We start from the raw sequence: 15,465 nt of genomic DNA, 5'->3' as shown, positions 1-15,465 counted from the left end.
AAAATTTTGGCTTTTCTTCAAATGACAGCTACTTCCCCTCGTTGACTCGTGCTATTAGAGTTCTCACCCCTGTACAAAGTGAACCTCTAAACTCAACACTGGCTGAACACAACGATTCAGCATACAGCAGGTTCAAGGCGCCACCCGTGGGCGGGACTTGCTTCGTCCTGACCAATCATCTTGCAGTCTAAGGGCAAGATGAGCCAATTCTGTCCAATCATCCATGTCTTTCTAGTTGTGCCTCCCCCTTCCAGAGGACCCCAGCAATGAAATCAATTTAGCTCAACTGAATTCAGTGTCTTGCATGCATCAAAGTGAAAATAGCACATATATAAAATATAATATATAATATATGATTATATAATTATTATTATATTAATAATAATAAAAATAAATAAATCACATATTTAGCTAAAGTCATGGTTACCAGTAATAATGTAAGAATGAGGACTAATTAATTCTCAATTATTATTGCATTTTCATTTGATGGCATGTAAGTTGGGGTGCAAGCTCCTATACAAGGACCTGGGTAGCTAAACTACATTGTGAGTATTGGAAATCCAGGACATCGGTGTAAACATTTTAAATCTAATCTGTTTTAGAAAAGAATGAATTAATTGTACAACTAGGCATTTTAACTTTAGTAACATTATGTATTGTAGCACTGTTCTTACACTGCACCCTGATTCACTTAAATAGAAGTAGTTTCCACAAAAGGACCACAGTGCTTTTCATGTTGTTCTCAATTAATAGAATGATTATTTGATCTGAATGTCATCATTGATTGATTGATTTATTTATTTTTTGTACCTGTTTTGGCAAACAGTCCCAAACCCAAACTCTTCAATTTAGCATCATTCAAGGCAAATGAAATAAGAAAATACCATAATTTTTACTTCCCATTTCTTTTTCTTGGCCTAAAATGAGATAAAAGATATCGTAAAACATCAAAATGCTTTAGACTTATTTTCTGTAAATTGACAAATCAGTTATTTGACTTAAAGTTTGCTTTAACTGTTTTAGTCCGAGGCACGAAGTAATGCACTAATGCTGCAACATTTTTATTTTCATATTATAGCAAGCATGGAACTTTCTGTGTCTCCTTTGGTTTTAGGATCAGACTTCAGATACACATTATGAGTTACAACTTATTCAGCACTTAAAGTTTTAGTGAAATCAAAAAAAAGTATCTCTTTTATCTGCTCTTTTCATAAAGCAAATACATTTATGTTTTCTATTATATCAGTACATCAGATTCAAACAAACAAACAACAAAACAGAAACAGAACACCTATACGCCAGCATGTGCATTATAATTTGCTGTGGCTAGCAAAATTGATTGATGATTACATATAAATTAAATACAGTGGTCATGAGCTCATGGTCACATACTTTCAGAATAAAGGTGCAAGACATGTGACAGATGACATGAAACAGAAGAAGAATTGAAACATAATGTCCAGGTGAAATTTTCAGTTGAAAGAGATAGAAGACGTGGATTTTGAAAATAATGTTAAGAGTTTTTTACATTGACGTCTCCCATCTCTTTATGAACTATCCACCCTTTTCTGTCTAACTGTATGTATCAGCAAAAGCAGCTGAATAGTAAAACCTTTAACTGCTGTGGACCTACTTTGTTATGCAATGGTGAATGAGAATTTAATCTATTGTTGAATGTTGTGCTCTCACTGTGGACATGGGGAAGCACTTTTTGTGATCTGACCAGAGAATAGGACCAGGGTTGGGACTATATTGTTGGCCCATCCAGTCGAGGCAGATGGCTGTTCAACATGAGTCTGGTTCTGCTCGAGGTTTCTGCTCGTTAAAAGGACGTTTTTCCTTGCCAATGTGCTGAATATTGGTAAGTGCTAATCATGGTGATTCATGTTGGGCCTCTCTTTAAATAACATAAAGAGTCGGTCTAGACCTGCTCTTTTTGTAAAGTGTCTCGAGATAACTCTGGTTATGATTTGGCACTATACAAATAAAATTTGACTGATTGATTGATTGATTGATTGATATGTCATGCTGTCTTCCCATGGCTGCATGGCTAGACTTGTTGTTTACTTCCACTTGTCAACAACATACCAGGAGCAAAATATGTCAATGTGATGATCATGCACATTCCACCTGATTTTCTTTCTCTTACATTCCAGCTGTTAACGCTACAAGTCTTGGTTATATAAAGAAAAGACTTCAGTGTTCAACATCTTAAATTAACTTTCCTGCAACCAGTCAGCCTAATTGATTTCACAAGACTTTGGAACATTGGAATGCATGTCAGCAGCCTGTCTTGAGGCCAAATGCACCCGCTCTCTACTTCACATATAAGTCAATTAAGTAAATCTAAATCAGTTCAACAGAACATAAATTACTTTTGCAAGCTAGCAATAGAAAAAACATGTAAACATTTCAATTTAAACAGTTATGTAAGTATTTTTGTGTAAGTGGCTGCCCATGCATAAGCCACCAATACATGGATGAACAAAGAATGGGAAACCTAAAACATAACACCCAAAGTGTTTGTTGAACATCTCCTGCCAGAACAAATGGCATCTAAGGAACAAGTAGCTCAGGTTTGAGTTTTTTTCTCAATTGCTTTCTTATTAAGAGCAGGTGACAAAATCAATACCACTCTCATGTCTGTATGGTAAAATTGAAGTTTGAAGCTACAGAAGGCAGCAAGTTACCTAAGTTCAGCATTAAAAGAGGAAGTAGGGGGGACAGGTAGCTTGGCTCTGTCCAATGGTTGAAGACCCCCTCCAGTGAAAATTAAGTTTTTAATCTTGTAAACATCTCCATCTGGTGTTTTTCAAGTGCTACAAGACATACCGGGGACAACATTAGCAGTCATTGCCATGGCTGGGCTTGTCTGCCTTTAAACTGCAGTGTACCAAGGACAGGCTGATGAAAACGTTTTCACTTTGACAGGGTTTGAGACGTCACAACCCTAAGGAGCTAATCCCGTTACTGGATGGGGTGACGCTATGCATATCATTATGTGGCACTAAGGCAACCACTTCCGCGATGCGTGAGCCAGCTGAAACTGTCATCATAATTTTTGCAAACTCAGTGCTGACTACTAACGTTAACGTTACTACTACTACTAATTACTAAATTTCAAGCTAGCTAAGTTTCAATAAGTTGCCACACATGGCAGAGACGCGCTTTGTTTTCGCGACGGAGGGGCCAGTTGGAAATTTGCATTGTGGGCAGGGACAATGCAGAATCTGGAATTTTTAATGAGGAGAAGGAGTAAATGCCTTGGCAGGATTTTTACAAGGTAATTAAACATATTTTGCAGAAAAAACATAGCAGACACTATTTATTATTTCAAAAACAGAGCATGTTATGTCTTAAAATATGACTGGAGCTGGTCTTTAACAAAATAACCTTCCAGCACCTCAGAAACTCACTAATTAACATATTTTATATCATGGTCTCAGTAAATACTCGATTTTGATTGGCTGCAAGGTGTCAATTATCATCTGAGGATTGGGCACCTATAAATTAGATAGAAGGAAACTGTCACCTGTAAATATGGCCTGTCATGAAAATGTTGATGTTGATTTGGACACAATGGCATGGCTTATTATCTAGCTACCCTTGTGGTCAAATATATATAATCTGGCAAGCTAATCAAGTTCTATTTGACTACAAGACTTTATGTCAACCCTGCGCAATGTTGTTGGTCTGTGAAAGAGGTGTAAGGATCCTATTGGAATGCAAATAATTCATATTAGGGCCCGAGCACTGATGGGTGCCATGACCCTCTTGGAATGCAAGGAAATAATTTTCCAAATGAATTGCATGTTTAACAGCTCTAACTTCATCACACCCTGTGGCTTTAAAGATGTTATTTCGAAGATTTCAGTTTCATTCTCTTTGGCGTCTCTAATGGCGATAAATGGTAATAGCAGGAGTACACTTCCCAATTTAACCAAACGTCCGTGGTTAGTTCCCTTTGTTACGATTGTAACTCTTGAGTTTCTCTTTGACAGTCGCTTTCCTTTTTAGACTGTTTGCCTGCATCTGAGTGTCGAATTTGTTTGTTTTTCACTTAAATTTTTTGTTGTATCTGTTGTCATCGATCTGTTAGTAGTAGATTACTGTTTAGACTTTGCAACACTTGCAAAAAACGGAAATGCCCTATCCAGCCGACCAACCACTGCTGGGTGTTGTAAAACTCGTCCCTTACTGGTCCATAATACTATATGTTGCAAATGCAAAGGCTTTCATCAGTGGGCCATAGGGTCAATCACCACTGTGTTACTTAATTCAGCGACAGATAGTGATTTAACAGACATTTATTAACAAAAAAATCTTCGAGATTATCACTTTAATTGACTTTGAATTTTGCTAGTATAGGTTAGCTTTCTGGCTCTTAGCTGAGCCATTCCATTTATTGGAGTAGTGAACAACGATTCCATTGTATGAGCAACTTAAGGGTTGTGATAAGTTTTCCAGCTATTAGTCAAACCCTAAGGCATTATCAGAGAAACGCAGTTATGGCTTGCTAAAAACTTTATATTTCTGTTGCAAAGCACAAGAAATGCATGTCTTTGGTAACATTGGAATGAGCCTGATATTGATAAGTGTCCAAAATCAGGAATTTATGGACTCTGTGGTGTGCAGGAAGTTTTTTTTGCCACTTACTTACTCATCTTTCTTACTCAAGCCTACTTTAGTCTGAAATATTTCATGCCATATTGCCAGTGACGTGCGGTCAGGAGAGGCAGGGGAGGCAGAGCCTCTCCTGTCATCATAAATAAAATATATAATAAACAGATAAATTAAATGGTTATATTTATCAAATGGTTTGAACTATAAACTGATTTTCCATTTAACTTAAACAATTTTGATCGTTTTTTATTAAAAATCGCTGAATTTTCACATTTCCGTTCAAATACGGGGAAGAGACGCACAGTGAGGCAGCAGCAAGCTAAGCCTCACCTTGGATTGCGCAATCCCTCACAAACTGTGCTCTGCCATGCAATGAGAGCGTGTTACTGTCTCTCTGTATGTCGCCAGTAAAACACTTTCAAACACTTTTAATATATGCCCCCCTGGCTTTCCATAGTTTAGCTGATGTATATAATATATGTGTGTAACCTGTTTAGTGTGCTCAGCGATCTTACAACGGCAGTGAAGAGGCACTGGGTGAGGCAGGCAGTTTTCTTGCCTCAACGTAGGGGGCGCTGGTGAGCCCAGAAATGTTTATGCTACTCCGCAGCTGCAGAGTAAGTGGCAGGTCAGTGGCAGGTCAGTGGCAGCTGCCTCAGACACCGGCAACTGGAGTGGAAGGCAGGAAGCAGGAAGTGCCACTACTCGCTGCCGCTGCCACGAATTGAGCCAGCCCTTGCTGTCAAATGGTGAATAATCTACTCTGTTGTTGGGTTCATATATTTGTAAATCTGATTCTGATGGAGTCAGTGCCTCACCAGCCATGAACCTCACCGCACGTCACTGCATATTGCAATATGCAAGATTATTTCTCTTAATTTCAAACTACTTTTATGTACTTCCCAAAAGTACTCAAAACAGGTCATAGACTTTATACACAACCTTACGTAGGCAGGTTTGTCACAGTTGCTAATATGAACCACTCCCACACTAGGCTGTGATTGGCTCAGGGAACCACAACAGCGCCGCTCCTGAAAACGTCCCGTGCAAAGCAAAACAACAGAATAGATGCAGAGGGGCATGTATAGAGGCCCATAAGTGATGATTTATATTATATTTGTATAAGCCTATATTTTATTTTTCTAGGAAAATCCTACTTATTATACCTTTAAAGGTGTGTATTCCATGTGGAGTCTAAGGTAGAAGTAGAGTGTTAAATGACAGCGGAAGTCACCATAGAGTTTGAAAGATGCGAGTGTGAAGCTTTATTTAGAGAACCAACATGATGTGGACATAGGATGATGACAGGGATGCACCTGAAGCATGTATTTCTCATTTTTTCTAGGCACTGTTACTTTGGAGCAACCTGGTCCGAGAATTTCCTTTGGGAGTAATAAAGTTCTGTTCTCTTCTATTCTGTGCCTCGGCAGAGAGGTTGGGCTCTTGTGATTAATTTCCGAATGTTTTCTCAAAAGCCCAGAATCTTTTAGGTCTTATCAGGGCCGGTTTAAGGCATTGGCGATAGAGGCGGTCTCCTAGGGCGCCACGTTCTGAGGGGGGCCTCACAGCCTCAAACGTTTTGAATGTAGCCCCGGGAACAATGTTAAATTTAAACCTTCTGCCTATTGAAACCTGCACTCCCAACATGTCTCCCTGTTCCGCTTGCACTTATTGTCCCTCTACCGCTCTCTCTCTCTCTCTTATTTGCTCTACTACTCACTCACTGCACTCTTCCGGACACAAATGAGTGTCAGTTCTAAACTGACTGGTGGATGGAGCTAGAATTATAAGGCTCTGTAGGTCATTAGTATGTCAATAGATGTGTAATCAAGGGTGAGTTGATAACCTGAGCTATCTAGAACTGAAGAAGCCTTTCAGATGAGAGGTGAAACATCTTCAAGAACTTCAACCTAGTCCAGTTGCCTTTTGGATTAAGCTTAGAATTACCATGACCTGGATGACTAAGAACCTTCACACACATTATTTTTTTGGCTTTTGCCTTTCCCGAATTTCCCCCCAGGGATTTGTAAAGTACCGGTATATCTGATTCTGATTAATAGATTTGATAGCTGAATATATGGATGTGTGGGGAGGAGGAGGGAGTTGGGAATGACATTCACCAAAATGACCAGCAGACCAGGAGTGGAGTGTGCCATTAGTGCAACAAATTCAAAGTTGTCATAATTTAGAAAAGGGATAGGAGAAAACTCTTAGAGCAGAAGAGGAAGCAACACAAGAGGAGGAGAGATGACGAAGAGAGTGAGGAAGGAATATTTTGCTATGATTTGCCATAAGACGATCAAAGAATATTATGGCATGAGTTCAAATGTCACAGATTTTTATTAATTCATTTTTGACAATTCTTCTGCAACAGTATAATAATAAAGATCTCAAAAGGCTTCTGGTGTTTATGCTAATGTCATTCCCTGTCAACAATGTTATGTAACAAACAATAGTAACCTCAGACAATTTCTGCCGTTTCAGGTGGCAGGCATTGCAAATAAGTCATCCTCAACATCTGTTGTGATGTGGTGTCCAAATGATAGAGACAGTTGTTAGTAACTGTAACTACTCAAAACTGTACAGTCAACCAGATTTTTTTCCTAAATGAAATACATATAATATGTAATATATATTGTATATATATATATAGCTTGAAAATAGTGCCTATAGCTACTTCGCTGCAAAAGAATCTCCATGGGGGACCATGCTCCCCTTAATGTTTGTAAAATCAACACCTCTGCAGTGATGATTATGTTATGGTGATTAATAATCATTGAGTCAGAAACAACAACTTGTTTCTCTGTTATTCAGAATCTGTGATTTTCACCTTCTCTCACAACTTAAATAGGTTTCACTTAAAGACTGGAGGCCCTATTTTTTGCCAGAAATGTGGGATACAAAATCAAATTAATCCCTTTTCTCTTCAAACAAGTACACCAAGAAGTGCATTTAACCTACGGTACATGTATAAAATTTGGTAGGCATATGTGTCATCTCCAGAGCTATATAAAAAGTCCCACAATCTAAACCCAACAGGAAGCCCCCTAATTTTATTTTGACATTTAAGTGTATTTTTGACCATTTATGAGGGTCATATTTAAACAAAGTCATCCTAGGCTGTCCATCTGATCCACCTCAAACTTGTAAGCAGAGGAGCCCAAATTCTTAACCATGAAAGGCCAAAAATGTATCTTGGTGGAAGGCCTTGGGCCAAAAAAATGACATCATGTGAAATTACATCAACAGTAGTGCTAACAGTAAGTGCTTGTTTGCAGCTAAAAGTGCTTCGGAAAACAAACAGCTGTATTGTCCATCTTTTAATCAAGCATGGAGATTTGACTTAAACTTGAGACATTTACAAAATTCTAAAGTTAAACATGACAAAATAGTCATCCTGTCAATTTTTAACATTTCAACATTTTTCACCTGTATGCCACTGTCTCAATTGTTCCATCTAGGGCTGCATAATATTGAAAATGAAGTGTCATTGCCATAACTATTTGTTTTGCAATATTTTTCGGGATATAAGAAAATACAGGAAATTATACCAGATAAATGCAGCATGTTTGTGTGTACAAATACAATTCATGATCATACTTTTTATTATTTGAGACTTTTAAGTCTATTTTCCTCTAACAAAACAAAACCTCCCTTCTACTTGACCATACTTGGTTGAGTAACATATTTCATGATGGGGCCCACGGGGCTCCAATTTGATGTTTCGCCATAAAACAGGAAGTTCTTGTAACTCTGATTCATCAGGGAATCTGAAAGCGAATACCTGATCTGTGTTTCAGGCTTGGGTGTGGCAAAATGGCTAAGTAGCACCCCCGACAAAAATTAAATGAAGCAGTCCTTACAGTATGTTTAACCTTGATGTATGAAAGTTGGCATATTTATCGTGCCATGACCTACAAAAAAAGCCACCTGCACCTATACTTAAAACAGGAAGTCAGCCACTTTGACTTTAATTTTACATTTCTGTGTATTTTCGGTCATTTACTGAAGTTGTTGTACAAGCTCTCCTAGGGGCTTCATCTGATCCACCTCAAACTTTTGTGTACTTAAGAAGCCTTAGCTTAACCCTAATTAAAAGTTGTTCGCCATATAACAGGAGGTTGTTGTTACTTTCGTATAGAATGTTCAATCCTCCTCAATATCTCGATAATAATATTTAGTTTTGGTCATAGTATAGTCTCGTTATAGCTGGCTGTACATATCCACATCACATGTTGTCAGATAAGCCCTAAGACCTGGGGTCCGTTTCACAAAGCAGGTTTATTGAAAACTCTGAGTCTGTTAACCCTGAAATGAGGGAAACTCTGAGTTTTCCGTTTCACAAAGGGAGGTAACTCAAACCAGAGAAAGAGGGGTAACTCTAGCCTGTTTCACAGAGAGAGGTAACTTAAGCTCTCGGTCAGTTACCGTAGTAACAGACTCTATGAACCAAACCTGGTCGGGAGCAGGTTTTCTTCAGGAAACTCAGAGTTTCGTTCCGTCTCCTCCCTCTAGAATACAAAAAACCCTCATTCGACTTCCTCATTTATTCAGCCCGTCTCACGCGTGTTTGAGCGGTTACAAATTTTAAAAAAAGAAATGTTGCGTCTCTGTGGTGCTCTGACCCCTTTGAAAAAGTCTTTCATAATTATGATAAAAAAAGTCAAAAGAGAAATCTGTGTCAAAGTAATAGCTTTTAGATTTTTCCACCACTACTGCCGAGAGCACTCAAATAAGACGTTTAATAAGTTATTGGATTTGTTTTATTATAATTTATGTTGATTAAACTGAATTGTGTTAGTTTATAACACAATTCAGTTTAATCAACATAAATTATAATGTAAGTGAAGTCAGCATCATGGGATAAAGCTAATGCACATTAAAACAGCCACTGAATGATATTTAATCTGTTTAATATTTAAAATATGACTGAAGTGAGGTTCAGCCATGAGCCTGTTCTGCCTGAGCCGCACCTTTGAATGATGTTCTGGAATTTTTTTTTTAACTGCTTCCACGTATGTTTTTCTCTGGATTGCTCCTAAATTAATATAAATTTTAGCTTCTGGTCGTGATTAAGTATTAAATAAATAGACCAGTTCAAACTTGCAAATTTACTTGAGCAGCAGTTTCTTCCCACGCCGCTTCTCTCTCTTTTGCAGCTGCAGCCGTGTTACTTTATTTTTCTAAAAACATGCTCGTATTCGCTGAACGTCCGCATGAGGATTTCGAGCTCCTCTGGTGTGACGTAGGAGGACCTCTTTTTGTGTACCATTGCCATGGTGAATCGTGGTATCGGGGCTCCATTAATGCTGGCTTTTGATAGTCAGCGTGCACGCACTTAACTCTGGCTGAACCTACTCAGAGTTGATTGAACTAACTCTGATCAGCTGTTCTGGAACCGAAAACTCTGAGTTTCCTATCTCAGAGTAGATCAACTCAGAGTTCAGGGTTAGACTCAGAGTTTGTTGAACCTGCTTTGTGAAACGGACCCCTGGATGATGACCCTCACAACTCGTTTTTACCGACACAACATTGCAAAAATCAGGTATACCCTGTTATCCTATTATAAATAAGTCTCCAAAGACTCCTCAGCTGGTCAAAAATGCTGCAGCATTTGTACTGACAATTAGCTTCAATGCACTGGCTCGTTGAAAAATCTAGAATATAATTTAAAATCTGTCTTGATACCTACAAAGCTCATAATGGTCAGGTGTCACCATATCTTAAACCCCTTACCCCCCTAGAACATTGCACTCCCAGAATGAAGGCCTGCTGGTGGTACCAAAAGTGGATGGATGACTGATTGATTACTATTACTATCGATTTTGTAGTAAACCACAGAAGCAGGGGGCTCTAGGGGCTTTTTTCTGTCCTCCACTCTGTTGACTGAGGGCGGGGCAGAGATACCTATGCATGGAAGTGCAGCCACATCGAGCATGATGAGGAGAGACTTCAGCTGCATTCAAACATAATCTGGCACCCTACTGCAGGGTTGTGTGTATGTGATGTAGGATAAGGTGAATGTGAAACAGGGGGTTTCTTTTAAAATCAAGTGGTGAGCAAGATCTTTTAAACCAGAGAGAATGACAAAAATTTCAGGTGCAACCAAGGTTATAATAATTATGTTTCAAAATGGATACAGCGACAAGTGTAAGGCCCAAATAGCAATTACAAATCATCTCCAAAACTGTCCTCTAAAATCGGCAGACTAAAATCTTAAATGACTGTCTTGAAAACAAGTAAAAGAGTCAGGCCAAAAATGCACAATAAAAAGTCCAGCACTAAAACAATTTAAAAGTCTGAAATACTGGCCGTCCTTTCATCTCACTGGCTGTGTTGGTGTCCAGCTCTATGGTCCCTTTTTCTGTGAGATATGGACCCACCTAAAGGAGACAAATAACAGGGGCAGTGGGCGTGTAGTCGCAGTAGCCAACAGAGTTCCTCATTATACCGCTGTCGTAATATCAGGTCGTAACACTCTTGCACTTCCTGGACTCCATCGTCGTCTCCCTTTACTCCACTTGTGTCTGCTCACGTGACTCTTTCCCTGTGCTGCTTGCCGGCTGTGCTGCGGTTGTTCCGTGTGCTGCTGTTGCTTGTCTGCTGGTGCTCCTCTTGTCGCTAATCTCCCATGGCTGTCGCTAATCTCCCATCACTGCTTTCTCATCACTGCCCCTCCCGTCGAAGCTCCCGCTGCTCCTTGTTCCCAGCTTCGCGACTTGTAGTCCCACCTGTTGGCCACTCTACTCTCATATCCCACTGGCTGGAAGAAAAGTATATCAACAGGCAGAGAGCTCCACAGGTGCAGGTAATCACACTAAAACTATAATAAATCAAATCTAAAATTGTAATTTTTTAAAGACATATTATGATAATTATGATTTTTAAACACACGTATTTAAATGGTAGTGAACAGATACTTTTGACGAACCTAATCCAAATTTTACAAAACATCAAAGCAGTGTGCATAAACTTCCGCAATTCAATCTCAAATGTTTTACAGAGATTGAGAATCTTTTCTTGTTGGTGTGGTTTACCCTTTCTGTTCTCACTTCATAGCAGTGTCAGTGTCAGTAAATGTCATTATAATGTGTCCACTATATTCTTTGGAATGCCAGGTAAGCAGGCCCTCTCGTCTTCTCAAGCTGTCCTCTCTTGTGAATGGGCTCCGTCCGCCTGCTGCAGGTTTCTCAGTCTTGGAAGGAAAGTCTTGGAAGGCAGCGAAAGTGACACCATTAATTTTTGCAGATGAAACAACAGCAAGCTCTACTTTCGTCTCTCCGTGAAACCCAGCCCCTTTGTGATTGTTATGGCAACAGTGTTAATGGCAGTGACGACATGCACATTGTCTCCTCATCACTGCACTTTACACTTTGCTCTGTATAAACTGTCTTTTTGTGATGCAAAATGCAAATGTATATCTGTGTGTTCTGTGCATATAAGGGAAGCATTGTCATGGGGCCATTAAGTGTCAGGGTGTGACTGGCACAGAGAAGCAATCCTACGCACATAGACATACATTGTGTACCCACAAACAAAGGAGGGCATCAGTTTTGACAGACTCCATATAGATTTGCAGATGGTTGGAGTGCAAGTGGGGGTGGATGGTGTAAAGCTAGACTGCGTGATTCTAATTGAGTACACTTAATTATTAAAGAGCATCAAACAAAGTTGCTTGGAGTGAGCCACACAACACAATTCCAACCAGGTAGCATTCATGCACTGCACTCTGACGCCTTCTTCTGCCTACTGCTCTCCCTCCTTGAAGAATGGACCCCTGCCCAATCTGATGAGTGATGACATGTATAGCCGCATGTCATCATTCAACCGCTGGCTGTCGAGGTGGTGCCCAGCAAACGATGTGGGCTTCATAGATAACTGGCAGACATTCTGGGGAAAGCCTGGTCTGATCGGAAGAGGCGGCATTCATCCCACTTTGGATGGTGCAGCTCTTTTGTCTCGTAATATGGTCTCGTAAAGTTATTTAGTCATAAAACCTGACAAACCAGAGTTGAGACCAGGAGGCAGAGCTGTAGTCCTACACACTCCTCTGAGCTTCCCTCTGAGCAGTTTCCCAGCCACAATGTTAATGTTATAGAGACTGTGTCTGCCCCCCATCCCAGGCCTTTTATTACAGTTAATTCAAACTTAAATAAAAAAGGAGTAAATCAAAATAATTTTATAAAAATTAAAACAACAACCGAAGTTATGCCAAAAAATATGAGAATTAAATGTGGTCTGTTAAATATCAGATCCCTGTCATCTAAAGCTCTATTAGTGAACGATCTGATATCAGATTATCATATTGATTTACTCTCTTTAACTGAGACTTGGCTGTGTCAGGAAGAATATGTCAGCTTAAATGAATCCACTCCTCCCAGTCATCTTAATACTCATATTCCTCGAGACACTGGTCGAGGTGGTGGAGTGGCAGCTATCTTCAGTTCTAGTCTTCTAATCAACCCTAGACCAAAACGTTTCTCCTCTTTTGAAAGCCTTGTTCTGAGTTTTTCACACCCAGCTTGGAAAACTTTACAGCCTGTTTTATTTGTGATAGTATACCGCCCTCCTGACTCTGATTTTCTACCTGAATTCTCAGAGTTTTTATCAGATTTAGTCCTGAGTTCAGATAAAATAATTATTGTAGGGGACTTCAATATTCATGTAGATGTTGATAATGTCAGGTCCTGAGTTTTTGTCTGTACTTCCTGTTTTATTCTGTTAATCTCCCCATTTCCTGTTTGCATTCATTTGAGGTTTCTTTACTCCCTGTGTGTGTGTGTGTGATTGCTTATTGTTTTCACCTATGTCTCGTTGTCTCCTCCCCTCTTGTGTATATTAGCCTGTCTTCCCCAGTGTGTCTTTGTCAGATTGTCTGCATCCTTTGTGAGTAGTTTTCCGGCGTTTATTCCTCATGTTTGTTTCTCAGTGTATGATCAGTTTTCCTCGTGTTCTCCTTTTGCCCAGTGATTTGGTACTTCTGCCTGTCTCGTTTGCTACCTTGGTTTTGACTTTTGCCTGTTTTTTGGACTACGACTTTGCCTGCCGATTTTGTTCTGCTGCCATTGACTGATCTCCCGTGTACCGAACTCTGCCAATAAACGGTGAAACGAATCTGCTCTGCCTCGGGTCTGCTCTGTTGGGTCCTGTTGTCTGCCTGAATGTGACAGTACAATCTGACCAACTATGGACCCCGCAGACCCGGAGCCTGTCCGTGAGGCTCTGAAGAGCCAAGCTCAGTGGCTTCGCATGCATGAGGAACAAATGACTTCTCTGAAGCTCGAGTTAACCGAGTCTAACGGACGCCAAGAGGCAGCTTTTTCTCTGCTAGCTCCCCAGCTAGATCAACTGACGGCAAGTCTCCAGCAAGGGGAGTTTTCCTCGCCTCCCAGCGAGGGCGCTGCAACTTCGGCTATGACGCATCATCAGCCTGTGGCAGGCCCCTCTCCCTCTCCAGAACCACGTCAGGTGCAATTGTCAAGTCCTGAGAGGTTTTCTGGTGAGTCTGGGGACTGTAGACCGTTTCTCACTCAATGTGAGCTCCATTTTGAGTTTCAAGCTGCTGCTTTCCCTTCTGACCATAGTAAGGTAGCCTACATGATTTCTTTTATGTCCGGTCGTGCAAAAGCCTGGGCCACGGCGGAGTGGAACCGCCGTTCTGCCGTCTGTAACTCCCTGTCACTCTTTGAGAAGACGTTCACTCAGATTTTTCAGACTGTTACTCCTGGCCGTGAGGCATGTAAGGCTTTGGTTGCTATGCGGCAAGGAAGACGCAATGTAATGGATTATGCAATTGAATTCAGAACACTACCAGCAAATAGTGGATGGAACCAATCTGCTTTGGTAGATGCCTTTTTTAATGGACTGTCAGAACTTGTTCAGGACTTGTTAACCCCCCTTGATCTGCCCTCTGAGCTTGATGCTTTCGTGTCTCTTGCGTCGAAGATCGACAAGAGGTTGCTAGAGCGGGACCGGGTCAGAGGATCCTCCTATCGGTCACGGCTGGCCGCCCACTCTTCTCAAGGGTCATCGCCAAGACCATCGCCCGCTCCTGTTCCGGCATCCTCTTTCAACAGCAGGAGGAATGAGGAGGAGCACATGCAGATAGGAAGTACTCGGCTTTCTCCGGAGGAACGCCTTCGCAGACGCAACGAGGGAAGGTGCATCTACTGCGGCCAACTGGGGCACTTCCTGGAAAGCTGTCCTATATGTCGCAGCAGTTCTTCACGTCCAATATCTGTGCAGGTATGTGCCTCCTCCAGTAAGAACAGATCTTGCCGGCAGTTTTCTCATGTCTCCCTTTCCTCTGAATCTCTCACTCTTCCTCACACTGCTCTCATTGATTCTGGTGCTGATGCTACATTAATGGACACAAGTTTGGCAAAAAAACTCACTCTATCTTTTGTTCGGTTAGATTCGGTTAGATTAGATGATGTGGGGGATCGTGAGTTGTTGGCGATCAAGTTGGCTTTGGAGGAGTGGAGGCACTGGCTGGAGGGTGCTGAGCAGTCCTTCCTGGTCTGGGCGGACCACAAGAACATTGAGTACATCCGAGCAGCTAAAAGACTGAACCCTCGTCAAGCCAGGTGGGCCCTTTTTTTTTGTCACGGTTCAATTTTTGCATTTCTTACCGTCCAGGCTCTAAAAATGTCAAGCCTGATGCCCTGTCTAGACTGTTTAAGGGAGATTCTGCTCCTAAGGTTTCAGAGACAATTATCCCTGAAGTTTGTGTAGTGGGCTGTGTCACCTGGGAGATCGAGGAGCGGGTCAAGAACGCTAACCAAGGGGTTCAGATTCCCCCAGAGGTACCTCCCAACAAATTGTTTGTCACCCCTGATCTTC

The 15,465-nt window shown here is 40.8% G+C and overlaps 1 protein-coding gene across 1 annotated transcript in view; it reads right to left on the bottom strand.

The window, feature by feature from the left end:
* Nucleotides 1-105, bottom strand: part of marcksl1b (MARCKS-like 1b) — a 2,932-nt gene extending 2,827 nt beyond the window's left edge. Inside the window, exon 1 of the mRNA XM_069682126.1 lies at nt 1-105. This exon is cut by the window's left edge and continues 196 nt beyond it. The gene's annotated coding sequence lies outside the window, so the exon portion shown is untranslated.
* Nucleotides 106-15,465: the final 15,360 nt, after the last annotated feature.

The sequence above is a fragment of the Semicossyphus pulcher genome, unplaced genomic scaffold (assembly GCF_022749685.1).
Source record: "Semicossyphus pulcher isolate SPU_LCO1_2020_fin unplaced genomic scaffold, fSemPul1.0.p SCAF_5, whole genome shotgun sequence".
Lineage (NCBI taxonomy): Eukaryota > Metazoa > Chordata > Actinopteri > Labriformes > Labridae > Semicossyphus > Semicossyphus pulcher.
The sequence above is the reverse complement of the archived record's forward strand: the minus strand, read 5'-3'. Positions and strand labels throughout refer to the sequence as shown.